Source organism: Phyllostomus hastatus, unplaced genomic scaffold (genome assembly GCF_019186645.2).
Source record: "Phyllostomus hastatus isolate PE091 unplaced genomic scaffold, TTU_PhHast_1.1 phas_scaffold_39, whole genome shotgun sequence".
In the NCBI taxonomy this organism is placed as follows: domain Eukaryota; kingdom Metazoa; phylum Chordata; class Mammalia; order Chiroptera; family Phyllostomidae; genus Phyllostomus; species Phyllostomus hastatus.
This window is the reverse complement of record NW_025334028.1, coordinates 1,413,524-1,438,205: the sequence shown is the minus strand read 5'-3', so window position 1 is coordinate 1,438,205 and position 24,682 is coordinate 1,413,524.

Genomic DNA, 24,682 nt, shown 5'->3' with positions numbered 1-24,682 from the left:
TTTAATCCATTTATGCTTAAGGTTATTATCAATAGGTACTTATCCATTGTCATTTACGTACCTGTGTTCCTCTCTGTCTCTCTCTCTTTTCCTTCCTTTCCTTAAAACAGTCCCTTTAGCACATCTTGCAGAGCTGGTTTGGTGGAGGTGTATTCTTTTAGATTTCTTTTGTCTGTACAGCTTCTTATTTGGCCGTCTGTCTTTATTGAGTGCCTTACTGGGTAAAGTAGCCTTGGTTGCAGATCTCTGGTTTGCATTACTTGGAATATTTTTTGCCATTCTCTTCTGGCTTGGAGTGTTTCCATTGAGAAGTCAGCTGCTATCCTTAATGGGGCTTTCTTGTATGTTACTTCCTGTTTCTTCTTTGCTGCCTTTAAGGTTCGCTCATTGTCTTCAAATTTTGCCATTTTAATTATGATGTGTCTTGAGGTGGCCTCTTTGGGTTCCTGTTGATTGGGACTGTCTGTGTTTCCTGGATTTGTGTAACTTTTTCTCTCATCCTATTAGGAAAGTTTTCCATCATTACTTTTTCAGATAGGTTTTCTATCCCTCACTCTTCTTCTCCTTCCTGTATCCCTATTATATGGATATTTTTATGTTTCATGTTGTCTTGCATTTCCTTTAATCCCTTTTCATTCTTTGTGAGCCTCTTTTCCTATTCTTGCTCTTTCTGGGTGTTTTTTTTTTATACTTTTTCCTCCAGTTGGCTCATCCAATCTTCTGCTTCATCAATCCTGCTTTTTATTCCTTCTATTTGTGTTCTTCAGTTCAGAAATTGTATACTTCATTTCCTCTTGGCCCTTGCTGATAGTTTCTATTTCCTTTTTCATGTTGATATAGTTTGCAGTGAGTTCATCTTACCTGTAGTTTCTGGTAGCTCATTTTTAAGCTCATTGCTTTGAAGTCAATATGTGATAGTTGAGTTGCCTCTATTTCATTTATCATTCTTTCTGAGGCTTTCTTCCCTTCATTTTGGGATTGTTTCTTTGTCTTCTCATTGTTCGTGACACTCTTCTTGTTACCCTCTGTTTCTTAAATTGATCTGTTCTGGTTCCCTGGGTTTCTGGTGTGAACTTCTATGGTAGAATACCTGTGAGATTCAGTGGTGCAGTCTCTTATGGATCTCTTGGTGTTCACAGCTTCCACTTACTCTTTTTTTGTGATCTTTTGGAGGGGAAAGGCAAAATGGTTTAAGATAGCAAGAGAGTATTCTATGATATTTACAGTAGCACCCAGTACAGAAGATATAGGGGATCCTTTGTCTTCATATAGTGTTAACTGTGATCTTCCACCCCACTAGCCATGTTTTAGAAAGAATGAAAAGAAAATAAGTCTGTTATTGTGAGGAAAGTATTGCGAGTTTGATCTAGAAAGCAATGAGACTGTGGGAGGTCAGATTCTCTGGTAGGGTGGGAGTAAAGAATAGTAAATAGGAGTAGTGTGTAAGAGAATAGTGTTAACCACTACAATAATAGAGTTCTGGAAACAGCGAAGTGGGCTTACATCTGGGAGGGGTGTTGTGTAGTATTTACAATTGTATGGAATAGGTCTTATTTACAATAATATTAGAGCAGCAATCATATGGCAGATTCTATGAGATCTAGATAACAAGAATAGGGAGTATAGAATCTTGAGTAGTGTACTAATGGACCACAAATGAAGGACAGTAACTTAGTGATACCCTATGAATGAGATAACAGGGGAAACCTATCAAACGATACAGTATAACCAACCAAGTATAGAAAACTATACAGGAAGAAGAGGAGTACCAAAATAGTATTAAAATAAAAAAATGTTAGAATATTAAAAAATATAATACAAATTTGCAGTAACGTGCAGGTTCAAGAAAGAAATGGAAAAAAGCAAAAGATGGAATGAAGGAAAGATAAACTTGGAAAGGAAGGAATAACACTAGGATCAAAGGCAGAGAAACATAAGGAATTGAGAAATATAAAAATAATAATTAAAAAATTAAAAAGTTACTTCAAAAAAAGATAAAATCAAACACTCAAAAACAACAAACACCTCTTGTTGGTTTCTAACTGGCAAACACCTCTTGTTGGTTTCTAACTGGCCAAATCAATTTTTCTGGTTTTGCTGGCCTCAGCAGGCTGAAGGGCAATAGGAATGCTTTTCACCCTTCTCAGTCAGAACTCAGTCAGTCTCTCAAGTACTGTCCCCAGGGCTAGCCACAAGCTCTCCCCAGAGCTGGTCCAGTGCCTCCCCACAGGTCCCTGAGTGTGGGTCTGGGTGGTCCCAAGCATGGTCTCTGGAGCTCACCTCCGTGGGCTCCCAGGCTCTGGGATCCCACAGAGCACCTGTGTTTTTTCCAGGTTCATGGTGCAAGCCCTGGGGATCCCAAGTGGGTGCACACTTCACATTATAAGCTCTGGGGATCTGAGGGGGCACGTACTTCCCCTGAGTTCACCACCACAGGCTCCAGGTTCCCTTTCCTTGTTCAGGGTTGTAGGGTCTGGGTCTTCCACAAAACCACACTATCTCCAGGTTGGGGTTGCGGGCACACAGCCAGGTCACCCTTGGTCATGCAGGCTGAGGAACTCACTTTTTACAGGGCTATACGTTGGTGCTCACAGCCTCTGTGTGATTGTCTCTCAGTCCTCACTCCCCTCTCTGTGCCTTCAAGCAACAAGGCCTCCCCTAGTGCTGCTCAATCCTTGTTAGGCCAGGGAGGGAGCAGGTGACCCAGCTCTCTCCTGAGTGCCTGGAGGCAGACCCAGGAGCACCGGGCTTGGGGGCTGCCACCTCCCTGGTCCCCGTGCTGATCCCTGGGCCCTTATTATCCTGAAGCAGTCTTCTTACTGTCTGGTTTTTCAATTTCCACTATAATTTTTGATGTCCTATTTTCATAAATGTTGCAATATCGTTGGCCCCTTGCTGTGTTCCTCTGCAGATTGGTCAGTTTCTCTCCCTTGCAAGTTTCTCTACCTTGCATAGTGGGAAGGGAAATCTGCTTCCTCCTACCACGCCGCCATCTTCCTCCCTCTTACTCCACAAATAACTTTTAACACTGGAAAGCAGTGATTGTTTTTAGAGGTTCCACTGGAACATTCTCTCCAATTCCAAGCATTTCTGACTTGCCAGAAAGGTCCCAGAGGTAAACTCTTCCCACCAGAGATCTGTGGACAGGTCTACATTCCATTTGGGTTGATGGAACCACAGGTAATGAAAATTGATTGTACAGGGCCTTAAAGCCAGAATGACATTGTTCAAGACATTCATCCTATGGTGCCAAACTCCTATAGTCCATTGACCATAGTGCCTGGAAATATCAAATGGTTTTCAATCCTAGACTTGAAGGATGGCGTTTTTCTGTACCTCAATAGATAAATAGGCTCAACTACTGTTTGCCTTTGAATGGCAGGACCCAGAAACAAAAGCCACACTGCAATACTGCTGGACTGTGTTGCCACAAGGATTTAAGAACTCCCTGACTATAATTGGTGCAGTATTAGCCAAGGACTTAAGGGATACTTAATTGAAATCAGGAGTTCTTCTGCGATATGTAGATGAGATATTGATCACTAGCAATACCTATGAAGACTGTTTGCTCAACATCATCACAGTTCTAAATTATTTGTCTAAAGTAGATAAAAGATTTTGGCTCACAAGGCCCAGGTTTGCAAGCAGGAAGTGGCATACCTGGAATTTCAACTAAAATAGGATACTAGGAGCTTGATGGCAGATAGAAAGCAAGCCACTGCTATACTAAAATTCACAGAGAACTGAAGGCAGCTTGATGGGTTTTTAGAGATTGTAGGTTTCTGCTGAATTCATATCCCAAATTTTGGAGTTATAGCAAAACCACTTTATAATTTCTTGATAGGATTGGACTCTATACTTTTTTAATGAACAAAAGATTGTTAGGTAACATTTGATACTTTGAAGGAAAAGCTGAATTGGCTCCCATGCTAACATTGCCCAATTTACAGAAAACTTTCCAATTGCACACTCATGCAGGGGATTGGAATAGGATTGGAAATGCAGGGGATTGGAATAGGATTACTAACCCAGATTGACTCTGGGAAACATCTCCAGACCCATAGCCTATCTCTCAAAGAAGTTGGATTACATGACAAGGGGATGGCCACCATAGCTTTGGGCAGTAAAAGCTACCTGTGACATTTTATAGTAATCTGAGAAGTTCACCTTGGGATAACCTACCATGGTATCAGTACCACACCAGGTCATAACTCTTTTGAAACAAGAAAGGTACTGACTGATGGCAAGGCACATAGGAACATACCAGATATTTCTGTTGGACAACCTAAAAGTTACCTTATAGACTACCATAACTTTGAATCTGACCACTCTGCTCCCAGACATAGAGGAAAGCTCAGCTCCCCAGCATGACTGCATGGAAATTATTGACCAAGTTTATTCTAACTGGCCAGATATACTGGACCAACAGCTGGTGACACCATACTGGGAGCTGTACACAGATGGGAGTAGCTTCATGGACAATGGCCACTGACCAGCTGGGTATAGGGTAGTCGCTATAGACAAAGTAAAAGAAGCCCAAGCCCTTATGCTGGTAACCTCAGAACACAAGGCTGTGTCTTGGTACTGTCCCAAGGAAAGAATGCTAACATCTACACAGACTCCAAATATGCTTTCATGGCAGCCCATGCCCACAGAACAATGGGAAAGAGAGAAGACTCTTGACTTTTGGAAACAAGGATGTTAAACATACAGAGGAGATTTTTAATTGCTTGAGGCAATTAATCTACTGGACTAGGTTGCCATAATGCAGTGCCCAGGACACTGAAGGGACAGTTCCCAAATGAGCCATGGAAAAATATTGCTGATGAAACAGTGAGACAAGAAGCTGGACAGCCACCCTGCCTATAGGTTTTGATCTACTACTTGGACTGTTCAAAATTTAAAACTCATTACACAGAATGAGATGAGAATCAGTCCCTTGAAATGAGATTCACTAACAATGATCCCAATTCCATACGGTAAATCAACATTCATGGTATGATTTACTCCCCAAGTTTCTAGTGTATCTCATCCTCAAACACATATGTGAGGGGGCCCATTATGGAAGGGATGCTTTGATAGACCCCATTAGGCCCTTATTTGCATAGGACCATTCAGAAGATTACCCAAGACTATTAGATATGTGCCAAAGGCAATCCTAAGACAGATCACACCCCAGTGAAAAAGTAAGTGAAATATAAAGGGTTATGCCCATTTGAGCACTGACAAGTGGATTTTATACAAATGTCTAAAATTGGTGGGGAAATTTCAAAATTTCAAAATTTTATTAGTTTTTATAGACACTTTTTTGACTGAGTAGATGCACACCACACTAGAAGTGAGGAAGTGATTGACAAAATGAAACTTTTACTTAAAGAAGCAATTTTAAAGTTTGGAATTTCTCACAGCATTCAGAACAACAATGGACCATCATTCACTTCATAGACCACACAGAAGGTTGGACAAGCACAACAAATAAAATTGAAATTATGTGCACCTTGGAGGCATCAATGTATGGGAAAGATTGAGGAAAGGCATCACACAATAAAGAAGACCCTGGAAAAAATATACCAAGGAACACATTTGAAATGAGACTTCCCATTGCTTTGCTCCATTAGGGTAGCACCCCAAATTGAACTTAAGTTAAGCCCTCTTGTAATAGTTTAAGAGAGGCCGTTCTCAATCTCTGTTTTAGAAATATTCCCTTTAGATTTGGAGCACAAGTCAAAAATTAAACAATATATACAACACTTAGGCAACACTAACCATTTTGAACAAGTTTACTCATTGTAGTGCTGTCTACCCATCTGACAAGTCCTTAAACCTATTTTATCTGGGGAACCAAGTCTTACTAAAGACCTAGAAGACTCAAAGTCCTGAAAGCAGCTGGTTGTGCAGTGGAGTGGTCCCAATGATGTCCCACTGATAATTCACTCTTCTTTAATTCTAGCAGGAATTAAGCCTTGGACCCACTACACACAGATAAAATTGACGCCACCTGAGGAGGATTTGAACTCTCCTGCTGTGGTTGATTCTGAAAAGGATAGCTGAACCTATGCTCCAGAAGGAGATTTGAAAGTTCTGTTTTGGAAGAAGACAGTGGACCCCAATTCAAAGTGGCAATATTCCTTTATTTATGTGTTTGCAAATCTAGGTATGTTTGGCTGCTTGATACTGAGTTAGAATATTGTCTTTTCCATTGTTTAAAAAAAAAGTTGAAATTGAGTTAAGGTTATGTCTAAATGAGTATAGAAAGTTGTGATAGTTTTAACTTGAAATGAAAGAAACCTCAGTTCTTGGTTATAGTTATGCTTTTCTTGCTTTCTGATCTTCTAAGTACTAAAGGGAATTTAACTGTGTTGTTTAAACTGGGAATCCTTTGTCTTTGACATTTGAGTATATGCCATTTGGACGTAGTAAAGGTCATTTGCAGTACAAGTTGGGGTGAGATAACATCTATGCCATTCGGACTTAGGAAAGGCCATTTGATACCGATGGGCATACCAGCTGGGGTGAGTGTCTGCCATTGGGGCTTCAGAGAGGTGTGACAGGTTAGTGGGACTAGTTGATGTGAGACAAGATTCTAAGGCTAGTGCCAGTCTTTCTTACCCCTCTTTTTGAAACACTTTCTTGGTTTGGATTTTTATTTTGTTTCTATTTTGAAAATAAATCAAGGTTCCTAAGGGTTGAAACTTCACATTACATTGGAAAGTAATGTAACAAAAAATATAAGTCATAGGGATAAACTTTTGGCAAATACTGGAATAACAAGTATTTTCCTTTTTGCTTTGTATTTTCTCCCTATCTGACACATACAGAATTTGGGTGATAATAGGGGTAATCTTAGGGAGAGGAATCAGATTTTAAGAAAAATCATAATGTCCAATTGTGCATATTGAACTTTTGTGCAGTTAAATGTTCTCAAAGTATTTTTTTCACTTAGAAGTTGGATTAGTTTTCTTAACAGATTTTTCAAATTATTAATGATGGATATCATTCAAGCAAATGCCTTGCAGCTGAATATCTTTCCCCTTTGAGAAGAGTCTTCACCTCCTAAAAGGACTCAGTAGTTTGTATACGCTAGATGATTGAGATGGTGAAGTTTGAGATGGCCTATTGGCTTCATTTTGAAACTGGTTTTCTTTTATGCCTTAATAATATGGATGGGAAAGGTCCAGAAGTATTAAAAAAGGGTAGAATTGCAACAGGTGCTACCATTTTTATTTCATTGTTGTGGTTTTGTTTGTATTTTCTAACCCTCTTTACAAATGTGTTACTTCCAGGATACCGCAAGATTGTCAGCCTGTCTACCAATGCAATTCTTTGGACATCATGCACAACACTTTCCAAGAACATCCAACTGATCTAGACCTTGCCAGATCCTTCTCTTTCATGAGAAGTAGCCCCTCCATTCCAGAACCCCTTTTTATAGGAACTTCTGGATCAGAGGGTAGGCAGGACTATACTCTTGGCCAGCAGGAATTAGTTACAAAAGTATGAGATATTTGTTAATTTGCCCTTGTAAGATTACAAGTGTAAAAACTGTTAAAAGGTAGGAATTGTAATGAAGATGAAGTGGGTGGGGTAGGGAAAGGAGTTGGAGGAGGTGGGACCTGCCTGCACTGAGCCAACCTAGCACATGGGGAGCTTGCCTTTACTTGGCATGGCTGCATGTCCCTGAGTCCTAGGGAAACCTTTTCAGAAGCACTGCTCAGGTTGTCATGGGAACTAGTGTTTGGGTTGGTGCTGTTGTTTCTCCTCTCTCTTTGGTAGTCTCTCCTTCCCATTTGCTGGGGGCGGGGGGGCGGGTAAGGTTTCTGGGCCCCAACTTTGGAGAGTGGAGGAGTGGAGGGAAGGAGGCTTGGGCCACAGGCTTGTGGACCTGTCAACAGCTGCTGCTGCCCATAACCTGTCACCATGCAGACCTGTCAATGGTCACCAGTGCAGTCCTGTTGGTGACAGCTCCTACACTATGCTCCTACTCCGGCACAACATGTCAGTGGTTCCCAGAGTAAGCCTTTGAGGGGCAGTAGGAAGATGGCAGTGCAACATGAATGGAGGCCTGAATGCAAATGCTCTGAAAGAAACCAGAAGCCAAACAATACCTGGAGACCAGCTAAACCATCTATGTTGATGAAAGTTTTGGATGGGAGAAGAGGTTCTTGATGCAACCTTGAACTGAGCTGGCAGAGGATAACAGAGTGTTTTTCTTTGGGTGTCTTAGAGGAAGTAGGTATTGATAATTATTAAATAAAATATTCCTTTCATTTCCACCAAACTCTGTCTTTGGAGTTTTGCCTTGTAGGCAGCAAGCGGTAGGACTGACCCTACTGGTTGCATTCAACTACTATCTTGAACTAAAAATCTTCTAAATAGCAAAAGTGGCCACTAACAAAATACAAATGCCACTAACAAAATGGGAGAATATATTTTCAAACAACTTTTCTAATAAGTGTTGGGAACTGCCCTGCCTGGTATCAGAAGCTGTAACCCCCGCCAAGGCTAAGGCTGAGGGAATGACCTTGGACCATAAGCCACCAAGGAGACAAAAGCTTATCTCTCTGGCAGGAGTACCGCTTCTGCTCCTTTTACTTCACCCTGCCTGGCTCCCAATGCTTGATCGGTTAGCCAATGACGGGTAAGATTCCCCAAGGTGGGAATGATTTAAGAAAGGCATGATCACGTGAGAGGCCCCCAAGGAAGGACTTTGGGGCCTACAGCAAAAGGGGGTGATGGACCCTCGCCCCTCGGCTTTGACATAGCCTGAGTCCTCACTGTCTGTGAGAAAGTTTCCTAATCTCTTGGCTGCCTTACTTCCCTTGCTCCACCTAAGCCTGAAACAATGACAGAGGGTGGTGCAGCCCTGTGCTAGGAAGGGCGGGTTCCCCAGGTGATCAGGCCTAAGGAAGAATATGTAAAATCCTGTGAAACCTGCTTTGTTTAGAATGCTCTCAATTAAATGATAAGGGTCCAAGGAAGAAATAAGTTTGTTCCTTAAAGTTTTTTACAGCTCTGACCCTGGGTAAAGTTTTTTACCTATTTGACCCTGACTCAAAATAGGCCCTCAGAGTTCCTTGTTATTTGATCCTTACTTCTTGGCCATGAGTAATGAGCTTTACCTTAATTCCTGTGTAAACGAACCCAATAAAAGCTGTTGAGGAAAAGGCTCTTGGTCCTTCTCCTGCGAGAGATTGGCCACCTTTCCTCCCCAAGCAGATCATGTCTTGTTAGACTTATTCTCATCCATGGCAGACAGGGGGCTCTGTGGACAAAGCTCCCCACAAACAAGGGTTTAATATCCAAAATATAGAGAGAAATCATACAGCTCAACACACACCCACACCCCCCAAAGAACCCAATGAAGACATGGGCAGATGACTTGAAAATATTTTTCCTGAGAAAACATACAAATGGCCAAAAGATGTATAAAAAATGCTAAACTTTACTAGCTATGAGGAAAATCCATGTTGAAACTACAATGACATATTACCTCATCTGTTAGAATGGCAATTATCAATAAGACAAGTAGTAAGTGTTGGACTGTTTGTGAAGAAGAAGAAATCCTCTTTCACTGCTAGTGGGAATGTAACCTGGTACAGTCATATGGAAAGCAGTATGGGGGCTTTTTAACAAAAATAAATATAGACCTACCATATGACCCTGTAATCCCTCTTCTGCCTTTCTACCTAAAAAACTTGAAAATATTTATTAACAAATATATATGCACCCTTAAGTTCATTGCACCATTACTTACAGTTGCTAAGACACTGAAACAATTGAAGTGTCTATCAATAGGTGATTGGATTAAGATGTGGTACATATGTGAAATGGAATACTAGTCATCCATAAGAAAAGATGAAATACTATTATTTGCTACAACATGAATAGATCTTCACAATATAATGCTAAGCAAATAAGTCATACATAAAAAGTCAAGAAGCATGTGATTTCACTATATGTGGCATATAAAATTAAAAGAAACAAATCAACAAACAATAAAAACAAACTGACAGTAACAAGAGGGGAGGTGAATAATAATAAAAAAAAAACCATAGAGAAAAACCAAAAGACACAGAAAACAGTGTGGTTGTTACCAGAGGAAGGGGGTGTTGTGGACAGTAAAGGGTAAAAGAGGTCAAATATATGGTGATGGAAGTAGATATGATTTTGGGTGATGGACAGCCAGTGCAATATAGAGATGATGTATCATAAAACTTTACAATTGAAACCTATATAATTTTTAATTAACCCTTGTAAATTTAATTTAAAAAATAAATAAAAATAAAGGGAGTCTAGTTAACTAATTAATTTGTACATTTAGACATAGTCTGAAAACTGGACTACAGTTTTAGGACCAATGAAGTTTAAATATCTACTAAAGCTTATCATTATGTTATTATTATTGTCTCCTTATCAAAATTAAATTGAAAAAATATATGACCCTTGTCAGTACATCAGGTAGACATAAGATTGTGAAAAGAGATGTATACGTAAAGTTAGTATTTCATTATGTATGTGCATGTCATGTATCCCCAACTGGAACGCAGCATTCCAGATGAACATATGAAATAATTTGAATCCTTACAAAGCTTAGTGCAAAGCTTTGAATATTAAATATTCCTCATTCATCCATCTCTCCACCATTTACTGAATAATATTTTTGCTCAAGATGATGGATGAGACCTAGGGAATCAAAAAATATAAAAACAGAAAACAAACAAAACCTGAAATATTTTTCTGTACTGGAAAAGTCAATTACAATTATATTGAGATGTTGATGGAGTAAGCAGTGTACTACAAAAGAGCACTGCTATAGCCAGAATATTTGATTAATAGCTATCTTTAGAGATATAATACCTAGACACATTCCATAGGATCATTAAGAGCACTCATGCAAATGATTGTAGTGAAATGGAATCACAGAACAGCTATGGTTACCCAGGTCCATAGCAGAAGACACCCTGGGAGCTCATATTACATGCTTAGCCCTAGATTTATGTTTTATACTACTTTCATGACTCATGAACAGTATATTTTTACTAATACACTTTTCATAGAGATAAAGTAGAATGATAGATCTTAAAGAGTTAATAATCTTAAGTGAGAGTTTTTCTCTTATGTATTCAATCAATAAAGAAAGTATCCACTGATTCTATTCTGGGCATTCTACCCCACAAAAAGAAACAAATAATACTCCCCTTACTACTTTCCTACATTAGTAGCTAGTGATGGAACATAATACTGAACACATATTACATATAAAAAGTTTTGTAAAACTAGGTTTAAAGTCACCAATTACAATTTGTTAATTGATCAGAGAATGCCCTTCACCTTTTCTTCTTGTTTGATTCCTACTCTAAATGTTTTCTTTGTTCTACAGTGCTGTCTAACTGTATGTGAGCATCAGAGCGGGAAGAAGAAGAAGGGAAGTAAAGGCTAACTTTGGATAAACTAACAAGTCATCAGATCAGTGAGTTGTGTGTGATTTGTAATTTGAAGATTTCCACCCCCAGGGATTTAATGACTTAGGCTGTATTTCTACTTTATTAATCATTTTATCACTAAATATATACCAAATGACTCCTTCATCAGAGAGGATCAAGACTTGCCTAGGCATGGTGAAGAGCTTTGTTTAACAACGTACAAACACATTCATACATTGTTCCATAATCTTGAGTTTTATGGTATAAATCTCTTATATAAGTAACTTAAAGAAGTTTAAAGTATGGTTGGGTTCCAATGAAATTTTTAGATAGTCTGTAATATATTTAGAAATACAGAATTCCAAGGACTGAAGTAGAATTTACATGTAATTAGTCTGAAAAGGTTATTTAGTTTAAAAAAATAGAAATTAACTAATGCAATATTCTATATGAATAGAATAAAAACACCAATATATTCTTTGACTTCCTGATGTAAAGCATAATGGGTCTTTCATTTTTATATATTTAAAATATTAGAGACTTCTGTTCAATATGGAGGCATAAACATGCTTTGCCTCCTCACACAGCCACAGAAAGAATTACAACTAAAAATCAAAACAAATAACACACAGAACAATCAGAAAATTGAGCTGTATGGAATTGTGACCACCAAGGATTAAAAAAAAACAAACAACACATTCATCCAGCTGTGTAAGATGGGTGGAGATGCATAGATGCAGTGGTGGCTCAGAGAGGCAGTGGCAGCAGAGAAGGCAGCCTACAATTCACATGTGGTGGATAAAAATTGGGAAGGATACCTAAGGAGCGAGTGATCCAAGCCCAGAGCTGGACTGTACAGCCCAGGGTTCCAGCACCAGGAAGATAAATCCCCATAACTTCTTGCTATAAAAATCCATGGGGGTTGATGTGGCAGAAGAAACTGACAGTTTCAGGAGACTCCACTTAAAGGACTTGCATGGAAATAAAATGTACACAAACGTAGCTCTTCTGGGATTCATCATAAGAACAACAGCTGGAAGTGTGCCAGTCACAAAGGGCAAGTCCTGGGAAAACCTCCAGAAGCTAGGCAATGTCATTTTTCCCTCTCCATAACCTTCCCTCACACAGAGCCAGAAAGCAGTGAAGCGGGTTGCCCTGCTTGATGGTTACCTAAAGCTGTACTCTACACAATTTACAGGTGCCTTTTCCAAAATAGACCACATTACTAAGACAGGAAGTCAAAGCAGCTTTAGGTAATAAACAGAAACAAATACAGAGAGACTGTCAAATTGAGGAAACAAAGAAATATGGCCCTAATGGAAGGAAAAAAAAAAAAACAGAAAAAGAACTGAACAAAATGGAGATAACCAACTCTTCAGATGTTGAGTTCAAAACACTAGTGATCAGGATTAAAGATGGTGGTGAGATATGTGGAAGCAGAATCTACTTCCCCCTGTACACAGGTGGAACACCTAGGCATTCTTCTGAGGAACAGAGTGAACAGCCAACAGTATCCCAGCATATATGAAGGTTGGAGGCCAAAACTGTGGAGAACATTGAAAAATCAGATGGTAAGGAAACAGCTTTGGGACAATAAGTTCCCTGGGACTAGCATGGGGACCAGGGCAGCATGGGACCACCAGACCCAGGCCTGGTGACTGCTGGGCCTGCTGCATGATTCTTGGAAGAGAGCCAGGTCAATGGCTCTCTCCCCTGCCAAACAAGAAAGTTTGAGCAGCACCAGCATGGAACTGGATGATTGAAGTTGCTGGAGGGGATAAGGATGAAGGGGCAAACACACAGGGGTGGTGGGCACCCACTGAGACTTGGACACAGCTAGGAAGAGTTAGGCATGACAGACCCTGACCTGGTCAGTCCCTGGTCTGGTTGAAGAACAGAGCTGTGTGAGAAACCAGGCGCTTGTTTGGAGCAGTAGGCATGAACAGGAGGAATTTTACCAAAAAAAAAAAAAAAAAGCACTTGGTGGCTGTTTAAGGAATTCTCACACAACAGCTGCCCTTGCCTCCCCAGGCTGCCCTTGTGCAGCCTCCATAGCCTTGTTGTGGGCCTGCCTCTGCTGGCAGGACCGTGGCTGCACCCCTACCCTATACCTGGTCACAGCGACACAGGGCACTCAACCTTTCCTATGACCCCAGTGATGTGTGATGGACCCAGCTTCTCTTCCCCATGGCTAAGCCCCACACTACAAGTATTGCAGCAATGGAGGCCAGCACAGGCCAGACAGTGACACCCTGCTACTGTGCCCCAGCCACAGCAGCAGAGGACACATGCTCATACTTGCAGACCCAGGGGACACAGTGTGCCTGAACTCACTGCTCAGGGACACTGTGGCCCAAACCCACCACCCTGGATGCAGCAGGAGAGGAGGCATGCACCTACATCTGCCACCACAGTCACAGCAGTGCCCCTGCCCTGCAAGGGTCTGACTGGCTTGCTAGGAGGAAGGTGGAGGCACCTCCCACAGAGGAGAACAGCAAGTATCAGGGAGTCAGCAGTCCCCACAAAGACTTAACTCAGTGGGGGAGCCCAAATACCCTGAAGAGACTCTGAGACTCCGTATCATCTAGGACAGCAAAGAGTGAGAAAGTGGTGTGTGAATTGCCTCTAATTGGTGCACCTCAAGGACAGCACAACTGGTGGACTGAAGGAATAGGCTTGGTGCACAAGAGCACTGGGGCCCTGGCAGCTAACTGAGGAACTGGGTTGGAGACTGAGAGACTGTGAAGTGTTACTGACCTGGCCCCCATCCTAGCAAAACCACAGGAGGGGAGAAAAACGAAACCCATTTTCCCTCGGCTTCCTGCAGCCAAGAATACCAGCAGAATTGGCTTTGACTGTTTAAAGCCAGCAGGAGGCTTTTCTTCCTCCCTCCCTCCCTCCCTCCCTCCCTCCCTCCCTTCCTCCCTTCCTTCCTTCCTTCCTTCCTTCCTTCCTTCCCTCCTTCCTTCCTTTTCTTTTCTTTTTGTTCTTTTCCCTCACAAGTGAGACAATAAATCATGGAACTGTGAAAGGACCAGAGTCAGATTCTAAAAGGAGTCATCCCAACAACTAAGACAGTGAGATAAATTTTGCTTTGCTATTCTAGAGAACTTGCAAGTTATTGTTTATCTGTATTATTATTATTATTATTATTATTATTCACTATTTTACTACTTTTACTTTATTAGCATTTTTTTATTTCTCTTCTTTCTGTTTAGTTTTCTTCACTTTGTTTAACTGCATTGTTGAACTGGTTTTCCTTGTTCTGTCTTTCATAGTGTAGTTTTAATTTTCCTTCTTTCAATTCACTTGAGTTCTAATAGCACACTATTCTATGTCTTGTACTTCCTATTCTTATTATTCAGATCAGATAGATTCTGTCATATGATTGTTGCCCCATTACTATCATAAATAATTGTTGTTCCATACAATTGTAAATACTACACAGCACCCTTCCAGGGTCTTATTTCACTTCACTGTCTCTGGAACTTTATTACTGTTGTGGTTAACTCTATTCTCATGAATACTATACATATTTTCTATCAATTACTCTCACTATATCTCATAATCTGACATCCCAAAAGCTCCCTGTTTTCTGGATCCAACACACAATCCATCCTCCCTTAACAGGAGTCTTATCATTTTACCAGCCTATTATAAAAGTCACTAGCTGAATGAAATATCACAGTTAACACTATACTGATCCAAAGGATCTCCTAACTCTTCTCTTTGTGTTGGTACTTCAAGTCCCATAAAAACACCACCCCTGTCTTAATCCGTTTCGCCTTACCCTTCCAACTGATCACATAAAACAGTAGGTGGAAGCTGGGAACACCAGTATACCTGCTGGAAGAGGAAACACATCAACAAAGGATCCACCAACAAACAATAACAGAAGAAGGTGAAAGAGTGACTGAAAGCCACACTAACCTCAACCCAGAGCCAATCTAGAACTACAGGTAAACAGTGGAGAAATTATCCAGAACAAACAACTGAACAAGAGTGAGAGAGAAGCCTCAAAACATTGTATACATGGAAGAACCAGTTTCAACACAACATGCCCACACTTGAACAACAGAATACAAGATGTGGTGGATGGAGTGACCTTCAGTTAACCAGATGGAGGGAAAGACCCACCAAAAAAAAGACCAACAGCAATCAAAACCCAAAGACATACAAAGAGCCAACATAAATGACAGCACAAAACCAGCAAGCTCAGGAGATCAAGGAGACTGCAGAACTGAATATCACAACATAAACTCAGAGAATCAAAACAGATCAATTTAAGAAGCAGAAGCTAAAAATAAGAGTCTCATAAACAATGAGAAGACAAAGAAACAAGGTAGGAAAAAACACCCAAAAAGATCAAGAAAAGGAAAAATGCTCAGAAAGAATGAAGAGGTATTAAGGGAACTGCAGGAAAACATGCCATGTAATAATAGTTCTAGAAGGAGAAGAAGAAGAGCAAGAGAAAGGAAACCTGTTTGAAAAAGTAATGATGGAAAACTTCCCTAATTTTATGAGAGAAAAAAATCACACAAATCCAGGAAACACAGAGAGTCCCAACCAATAGTAACCCAAAGAGGGTTACAGAAACATCATAATTAAAATAGCGATATAATAAGATAAAGAGAGAATCTTAAAGGCAACAAGGAAGAAACAGGAAATAACATACAAGGGAGCCCTGAAAAGACTAGAAGCTGACTTTTTAATGAGAACACTCCAAGCTAGAAGGGATTGGCAAGAAATATTCCAAGTAATGTAAAATAAAGTCCTGCAACCAAGACTAGTCTATACAGCAAGGCTCTCAATTAAAAAGTTGGGTGAAACAAGGACTTTCACACACACAAAAAAAGCTTCAAAGAATACACCTCCTCCACATCATGTCTGCAAGAGATACTAAAGGGTCTTCTTTTAGAAAAGGGAAAAAAAAGTGAGCGACAGATGAACACATGACCTAAAAACTGGGAATAAATAAGTACCTACCAATAATAACCTTAAATGTAAATGGATTAAATGCTCCACCTAAAAGACATAGAATAGCTGAATTAATGAGAAATCATGACCCACACATATGCTGCCTATAAGAGACCAACCTCAGAACAAAAAAACCTACAGAGACTGAAAGGGCTGGAAACAAATATTTGAAACAAATGGAGAGGAAAGAAAAGTTGGGATAGTAATACCCATATCAGATAAAATAGTCTTCAAAAAAAGGGCTACAAAAAAAGACCAAGAGGGTTATTTCATAATACTTAAGGAAAGAATCCATCAAAAAGACATAAACATTGTAAATATATATGCATCCAACATAGGAGCACCCAAATACATAAAGAAAATCTTAGAGGACTTCAAGAATGATATTCACAGCAACATAATTATAGTAGGGGATTTTAACACCCCACTGTCAAAAATGGACAGATCTTTGAAACAAAATATGAAGAAAGATATTGTGGCATTGAACAATGCCCTAGATGAAATGGACTTAACTGATATAAAAAGAGCCTTTCATCCCAGAAAGGAAAATACATATTCTTTTTAGATGCCCATGGAACATTTTCAGAAATAGACCACATGATAGGACACAAAACTTGACTCAACAGATTCAAGAAAATTGAAATACCAAGCATTTTCTCTGACCACAAGGGACTGAAACTCGAAACCAGCCTCAAGGAAAAAAAAAACCCAAAATACTCAAACTCATGAAAATTGAATAGCATGCTATTAAACAATGAATGGGTCAAGAATGAGATCAAGGAGGAAATCAAAAGTTTCTGGAAACAAATGAAAATGAACTCACAACAACCCAAAACTTATGAGAGGGAACTTCATAGCAATACAGGCCTACCTAAAAAAGATAGAAACATTTCAAATAAACAATCTAACCCAACACCTACAAGAACTTGAGGAACAACAACAAAGACAGCCCAGAGCAAGTAGAAGGAAGAAACCAAGATCAGAGCAGGATTAAATGACATAGAAACTAAAAACACAGTTCTAAGGATCAATGAATCCTGGAGCTGATTCTTTGAAAAGATAAACAAAAATGACATTTCTTTAAGCAGAGTCATTGGGAAAAAAAGAGAGAAGACCTAAATAAACACAGTCAGAAATAAAAGAAGAGAGATTACAACTGATACCACAGAAATACAAAGGACTGTAACAAATTATTATGAAGAACTATATGTCAAGAAATTTGAAAACCTAGGTGAAATGGACAAATTTCTAGAAAAATATAATCTTCCAAAACTCAATGAAGAAGAAGCAGAAAGCCTGAACAGACCAGTAAAAGCTGATGAAAAATAAGCGGTAATAAAAAACTCCCAACACATAAAAGCCTTGAAGCAGACAGTTTCATGGAATAATTTCACAAATTATTTAAGGATGAGGTAACTCTTATCCTTCACAGACTATTCCCAGAAAATCCAAGAAGATGGAGGACTCTCAAACTCTTTTTATGAAGCCAGCATCCTCTTCATCCCCAAAATCAGATAAAGACACAACAAAGAAAGAAAACTTCCAGCCAATATCACTGATGAACATAGACATTAAAATCTTCAAGAAAATATTGGCAAACTGCATCCAACAATACATTAAAAACATCTTGTACCATGACCAAGTAATATTCATCTCAGGGATGCAAGGATAATACAATATTCACAAATCAATAAATGTAATACATCACATAAACAAAAGACAAAAATCACATGATCATAGCCATAGATGTGGAAAAACATTTGATAAGGTACAGCACCCATGAATGAACAAAACACTCAGCACAGTGGAAAAAGAGGGAGCATTCCTCAACATCATAAAGGCCATATATGAGAGATCTATAGTCAATATCAAACACAATGTGTAAAAACTAGAAACTTTCCCACTTTTATTCAACATAGTATTGGAAGTCATGGCCACAGTAATCAGACAAGAAGAGGAAATAAAAGGCATCCAAGTTGGAAGAGAGGAAACAAAACTGTCATTGTTTGCAGATGACATGATAATGTATCTAGAAAATCCTATAGACTCTGACAAAAAAATCTGCTTGACCTAATTAAATGAATTTAGCAATATAGCAAGATACAAAGTCAATATTAAGAAATTAAAGGCATTTTTGCATATTAACAATGAGATATAAGAAATAGAAATTGGTAAAAAATCCCTCTTTATATAGTGATAAGAAAAATAAATACCTAGGAAGAAACTTAACCAAGTATGAAAAAAAACTGTACTCAAAAGACTACACAACACTGAAAAAAGTAATTAAGATGACATAAGCAAATGGAAACATATACCATGTTCATGGATCAGAAGAATTAACATCATCAAAATATTCTTAATACCCAAAGCGATTTATAGATTCAATTCAATATCTATTAAAGAACCAATAGCGTATGTCACAGATATAAAGAAAACACTTCAAAAATGTGTATGGAACCATAAGCCACCCTGAATAACGACAGTAATTTTTAGGCAGAAGAGCCAAGTAGGAGGGATCACAACACTTGATATCAAATTGTATTACAAGGCCACTCTAATAAAAAACAGCCTAGTGTTAGCATAAGAACAGACACATGGACCAATGGAAAGGAATATAGAACCCAGAAATAAACCCAATTATATACATTCCATCGATATTCAACAAAGGGGGCAGTAGCATAAAATGGAACAAAAATATCCTCTTCAACAAATGGTGTTGGGTAAGCAGGACAGCTACATGCAAAAAAAAAAAATGAAAGTCAAGCACCAACTTAAACAATACAGAAAAATATAATCAAGGTGGATAAAAATTTAAATATAAGCTGTGACACTATAAAAGTCATAGAGGAGAACATAGGCAGGAAAATCTCAGATATTCCATGCAACAATATTTTCATTGATATGTCTCCTAGACCAAGGGGCATAAAAGAAAGAATAAACAAATAGAACCTTATAAAAATAAAAAGCTTCTGCATGGCTAAAGTAAACAGCATTAAAATGAAAAGGGAAACAAGTGTATGGGAAAACATATCTGCCAATAATACCTCAGGCAAGTGTTTGATCTCCAAAATATATAAAGAACTCACATGACTCCTCTAAGAAGACAAGCAAGCCAATTAAAAAATGGGCGAAGGACTTGATCAGACACTTCTGGAAGGAGGACAAACACAGGGCCTAGAGACATATGAAAAGATGTTCAGAAAGCCATCAGAAAGATGCAAATTAAAACCATAATGAGAAACCACTTCACACCATTGAGAATGACCATCATAAACAAAGCAACAAACAACAAGTGTTGGAGAAGTTTTGGAGAAAAGGGAACCTTAGTGTTCTGTCACTGGGATTGCAGACTGGTGCAGCCACTGTGGAGAACAGTATGGAATTCCCTCAGAAAACTAAAAACAGAAGTGCGTTTTGAAATAATATTTCCACTGCTAGTATTATATCCTAAGAACCCTGAAACACCAATAGAAAGGTACCTATTCACCCGAATGTTCATAGCAGCACAATTTACAATAGCCAAAGTGCTATAAGCAACCTAAGTGCTGATCAATAAATGAATGTATCAAAAACTATAGTACATTTACATGATGGAATTCTACACAGCAGAAAGTCTTAGAGAAGAACATAGGAAAATCTCAGATATTCCACACAGCAATATTTTCACTCATATGTCCCCTAGAACAAGGGACATAAAGAAAATAATAAACAAATGGGACTTCACCAAAACAAAAAGCTCCTGCAAGGCTAAAGAAAACATCAGCAAACTTAAAAGGAAGCCACCCTGTGGAAAAACATATTTGCAACTGATACCTCAGACAAGAGTTTGATCTTCAAACTATTAAAGAACTCACATGACTCCACTCCAGGAAGACAAGCTACCCAATTAAAAAATTGGCAAAGGACCTGAGCAGACATACAGAAGGCCTAGAGACATATAAAAGGACTCTGAGCACCACTAGCCATCAGAGATACACATTAAAACAATGAAATCCCACTTCACACAAGTCAGAGTGACCATCATGACCAAATCAAAAAACACTAACTGTTGGTGAGGTTGTGGAGAAAAGGGAACCCTAGTATATTGTTGGTGGGAATGAAGACTGGTGCAGCCACTGTGGAAAGCTGTATGAATTTTTTTCAGGAAACTAAAAATTTTACCTCCTTTTGACCAGGCACTTGAGCTGCTGGGGCTATACACTAAGAATTCTGAAACACCAGACTAAAAGTACCTACTTACCCCAATATTCATAGTAGCACAATTTACAATAGCCAAGTTCTGGAAGCAACCTAAGTGCCTATTAGTAAATGAGTGGATAAACAAACAAACAAACAAACAAAAAACTATGGTACATTTTCACAATGGGATACTATGCTGCAGAAAGGAAGAGCTTCCACCCTTTGTAATAGCATGGATAAAACTGGAGAGCATTATGCTACATTAAATAAGACAGGCAGTTAAAGACAAATGCCATGTGATCTCACCTATAAGTGGAACCTAATCAAGAAAAGAAAGAGGCAAGCAAAACTTTACCAGAGATACCGAAATAAAGAACAAAGTGCCAGTAACCAGAGGGTGGGGGAAGGGGATAATGGGTGGGAAAGAATGACTAAGGGTCAAGTCACGGAGCACATATAAAGGACCCAAGGGCATTGACTACAGAAGGGAACACCAGTGAAGGTTGAATGTGGGAGGTGGAGGATGGTAGGGCAGGGGAAAGTAATGGTAGGGAAATGGGGACACTGTAATTGCACAGCAATAATAAGATAAAAATAAGAAAGAGCCAGTCAAAAAATACCATTTATTACATCATTCTATTTTTTTGAACTTTCCAGAATAAGCCAATGTATAGAGACATAATATGGATTAGTGATTGCCTAGCACTGAGAATGGGAAGGGAGGAAGGGAATGGAGGCCATAACTAAATGTTGCCAAGGGACATGTATAAAGGGCACATGGACAAAGCCAAAGAGGTGGGTAGGATAGAGGGCGGAAAGTAGGCATTGCTGTGATGGAGGGGAGTGTGCGGGAAATGGAGACAACTGTACTTGAACAACAATAGAAAGAGAGAGAGAGAAAAAGATTTTTAAACATAAAATAATGGAAACATACATTGTATGTTATAGGATATCATGAAAATATTAACAGTGAATCTATATACTCTAACCAAAAATAAATAAAAGCATTAAGCTTCTTTTTAAAGTAATAAAATGTGTCTGTGGTGATGGTTGTACATATCTCCCTATATGTGCATTTATAATAAAAACAATTAAATTGTACATTTTTTTATTTTTTTTATAGTTGTTCAGGTACAGTTTTCTGCCTTTCCCCTCATCCCAGCCCAACCCTCCAGCCCTCCTCACCTCCCTTCCATTTCCACCTGCCCCCATTATTGGTCATGTGTCCTTTATAATTGTTCCTGAAAACCCTTCACCCTTTCCCCCTGAAATTCCCTCCCCTCTCCCCTCTGGTCACTGTCAGCCTGTTCTCAAGTTCAATGTCTTTGGTTATATCTTGCTTGTTTGTTTATTTTGTTGATTAGGAATTGAACAATTTAAATGTTTAAATTTGTTTTATGTAGCATATCTCAATAAAGCTGCTACCAAAAAAAGTGACTGAGAATATATGGTAGTGAACTCTATAACACATAAATGTTCATGATTGTTTTAGTTCATGTTTTTTCTTAAATCTATATTCTTACTAATAAAGTATTTCTCTATGAAAAATATTTAAAAGTAATGTTTTAAGGAAACAATTTTTCTTTCCTATTTTACTAATATATTCTTTCGGTAATTCATTCTACTATTCTAATATACGTTAATTTGAAGTAATCTATAAGATTATAAAATTCTAAAAGTTTTTGTGTTAAATATGGCATTAATCTGTGTTCACTAAAATAAAAAAGGCACCCTGGCTGGTGTGGCTCAGTGGATTGAGTGCCAGCTTGCAAACCAAAGGGTCACCAGTTTGATTCCCAGGGCACGTGCCTGGGTTGTGGACCAGGCCCCTAGTTGCGGGGATGTGAGTGGTAACCACATATCAATGTTTCTCTTCCTTTCTTTCTCCTTTCCTTTCCTTATCTCTATAAATAAATAAGATCTATAAGATAAAATAAAATAAAATAAGGCAAAAACAGCCATTTAGTTTAAGGTGATTCAATATAATGCAGTTTTTATATTAAAGTAGCAAAGCTCCCAAATCATGATTTTAATACAAAACTAGTCCATATTATTTTATGAACTGAAGTATAATAAACCTAATCATTAGTTTCTTGTTTTTCAATATGATAACACAAATATATTTTAACAATAAACATGGAAGCTCTAAGAAGGTAGAAATCTTGTTGCAAAGATAAAACAAAATGTAGTTCAATTCTTAAATTATTTCTCAATAAACAGACTAGAAATACAGGAGGGAAAGAGGGAACTAAGACTTTTAAAAAAATTTATCAGCATTAAGAGAGTACAAGTATTACAAGATCAGTACCCTAAAAGGTCAGTTTTACCTCCCAACTTTCCCCTGTTAAAGTTTTTCCAAATTTTGCTGAGTGATGTCAGTACAGTTTTCCCAAAATTCTTGGAAGTTTTACAAAAAAATCTGGAACCTTAGCCAACAGTGTTCCTCTCTGAATACAAGCTCTCAGCTTCCTTTTTATTTCTCTTAATTGGGGCTATGACCACTTAAAGATTTACATACAGTTAAGGAGACAAGAAAAATGTAAAATTTAAAGAACGAACATGAAAGTGATGATCCCCTTTAACCATACCATGGACAAAGTTTTCTTTTTGTTGCGTTGAAACAGGTTGGATTATTTCTATACATGTATTCTTTTAATTAGCTCTAATGTATAGAAATTCCCAGATGAAATATTATTGGAGATTATTAAATAAATAGTTTAAAGCATTAGTGAACAAAGTGTAATTAATGTCATTTAAGAAAAAGGGTACATTTCCTGATCTAGGATGGGGGGAAAGGCAAAAAAAAAATAAGTCATGTCTTGTTTTTCTCAGTTTTTTTTTAATTGAAAACCAGCTCTTATCAACTAACATTGTACTTATTTATTTATTTATTTATTTTTAAGATTTTATTTATTTATTTTTAGAGAGGGAAGGGAGGGAGATAGAGAGAGAGAAACATCAATGTGCGGTTGCTTAGGGTCATGGTCTGCAGCCCAGGCATGTACCCTGACTGGGAATTGAACCTGCGACACTTTGGTTTGCAGCCCGCGCTCAATCCACTGAGCTACACCAGCCAGGACACCTATTTATTTTTTAATGTAACCTCTAAATTACATTGTTTGGATAAGTCTCAGTGTGAGTACTAAATATGAGACCTACTAGGCATTTGCTGCAAACAAAACCTTATTGTGGTTTATTAATCAGTGTCTGATGATGGCAACTTCCCAGAGATTTAGCAAGCACAGTCTCTGGGAGAGTTTTTCTGGAGGGAAAGATTGCTCAGGAAAAACGCACATCCTTCTTTCTAGTTGGTCCAGGTTTGGTGTTTCTGAAACTATATGGCATTTTCTATAAACACTATATGGCTTTCCTTTAAACACTAGGAAAGGGCAGGCCCTGCTGTTACCCTTGACCCTCAGACAAAAAAATCAGAAACTATTTGTAGAAGAGCCAAGTAATTAAAATTGTTCAAAGGCTGTTGTGAACTATAGCAAGTAGAATGCACTCTTGGATAACAGCTCTCTTTCAGGACCAGCTCTTTTGTATTTTCCATTTTGTGTCCTTCTTTGTTTCAATTTTTCATGACATTGTTTTCTTCTGCTTTTCACATTGTTCTTCTCCGCCTGTCAGTGGGCAAAATAATAAATACCATCATTACTGCTTCTCCAGCTTGAGGTCTGCTTAGAACCTTACATTTGTTTCCAATCCTCAAGCCACCCCAAACACTGGAACTATATTTTATCTTCTTAAGTTCAGAATAACCTACTAATTACTAAATGTAAAATGGAAGGGTACAGAAATAGAATAACATGTATATAGGAAAACAATGAGACAATTCTCATTATTTCATATATACAGGGTTCAGCACAAATAACACCCATTTTTTATTACAGAATATTTATGACAAAAGTATAAGCATATAATTATGTAACATAACAATATCATACTCAAACACACCATTTGACATTTTAGGTGAAATGTTGAAATTGAATCTATAAATTATTACACCCATATTATTTCCCTACCAACCACAGTCATGCAGGCATTACTTCTGCTGGATCCTTCATTTTTCCCTATGATGCTGTTTCTAATGGAGAGAGTAA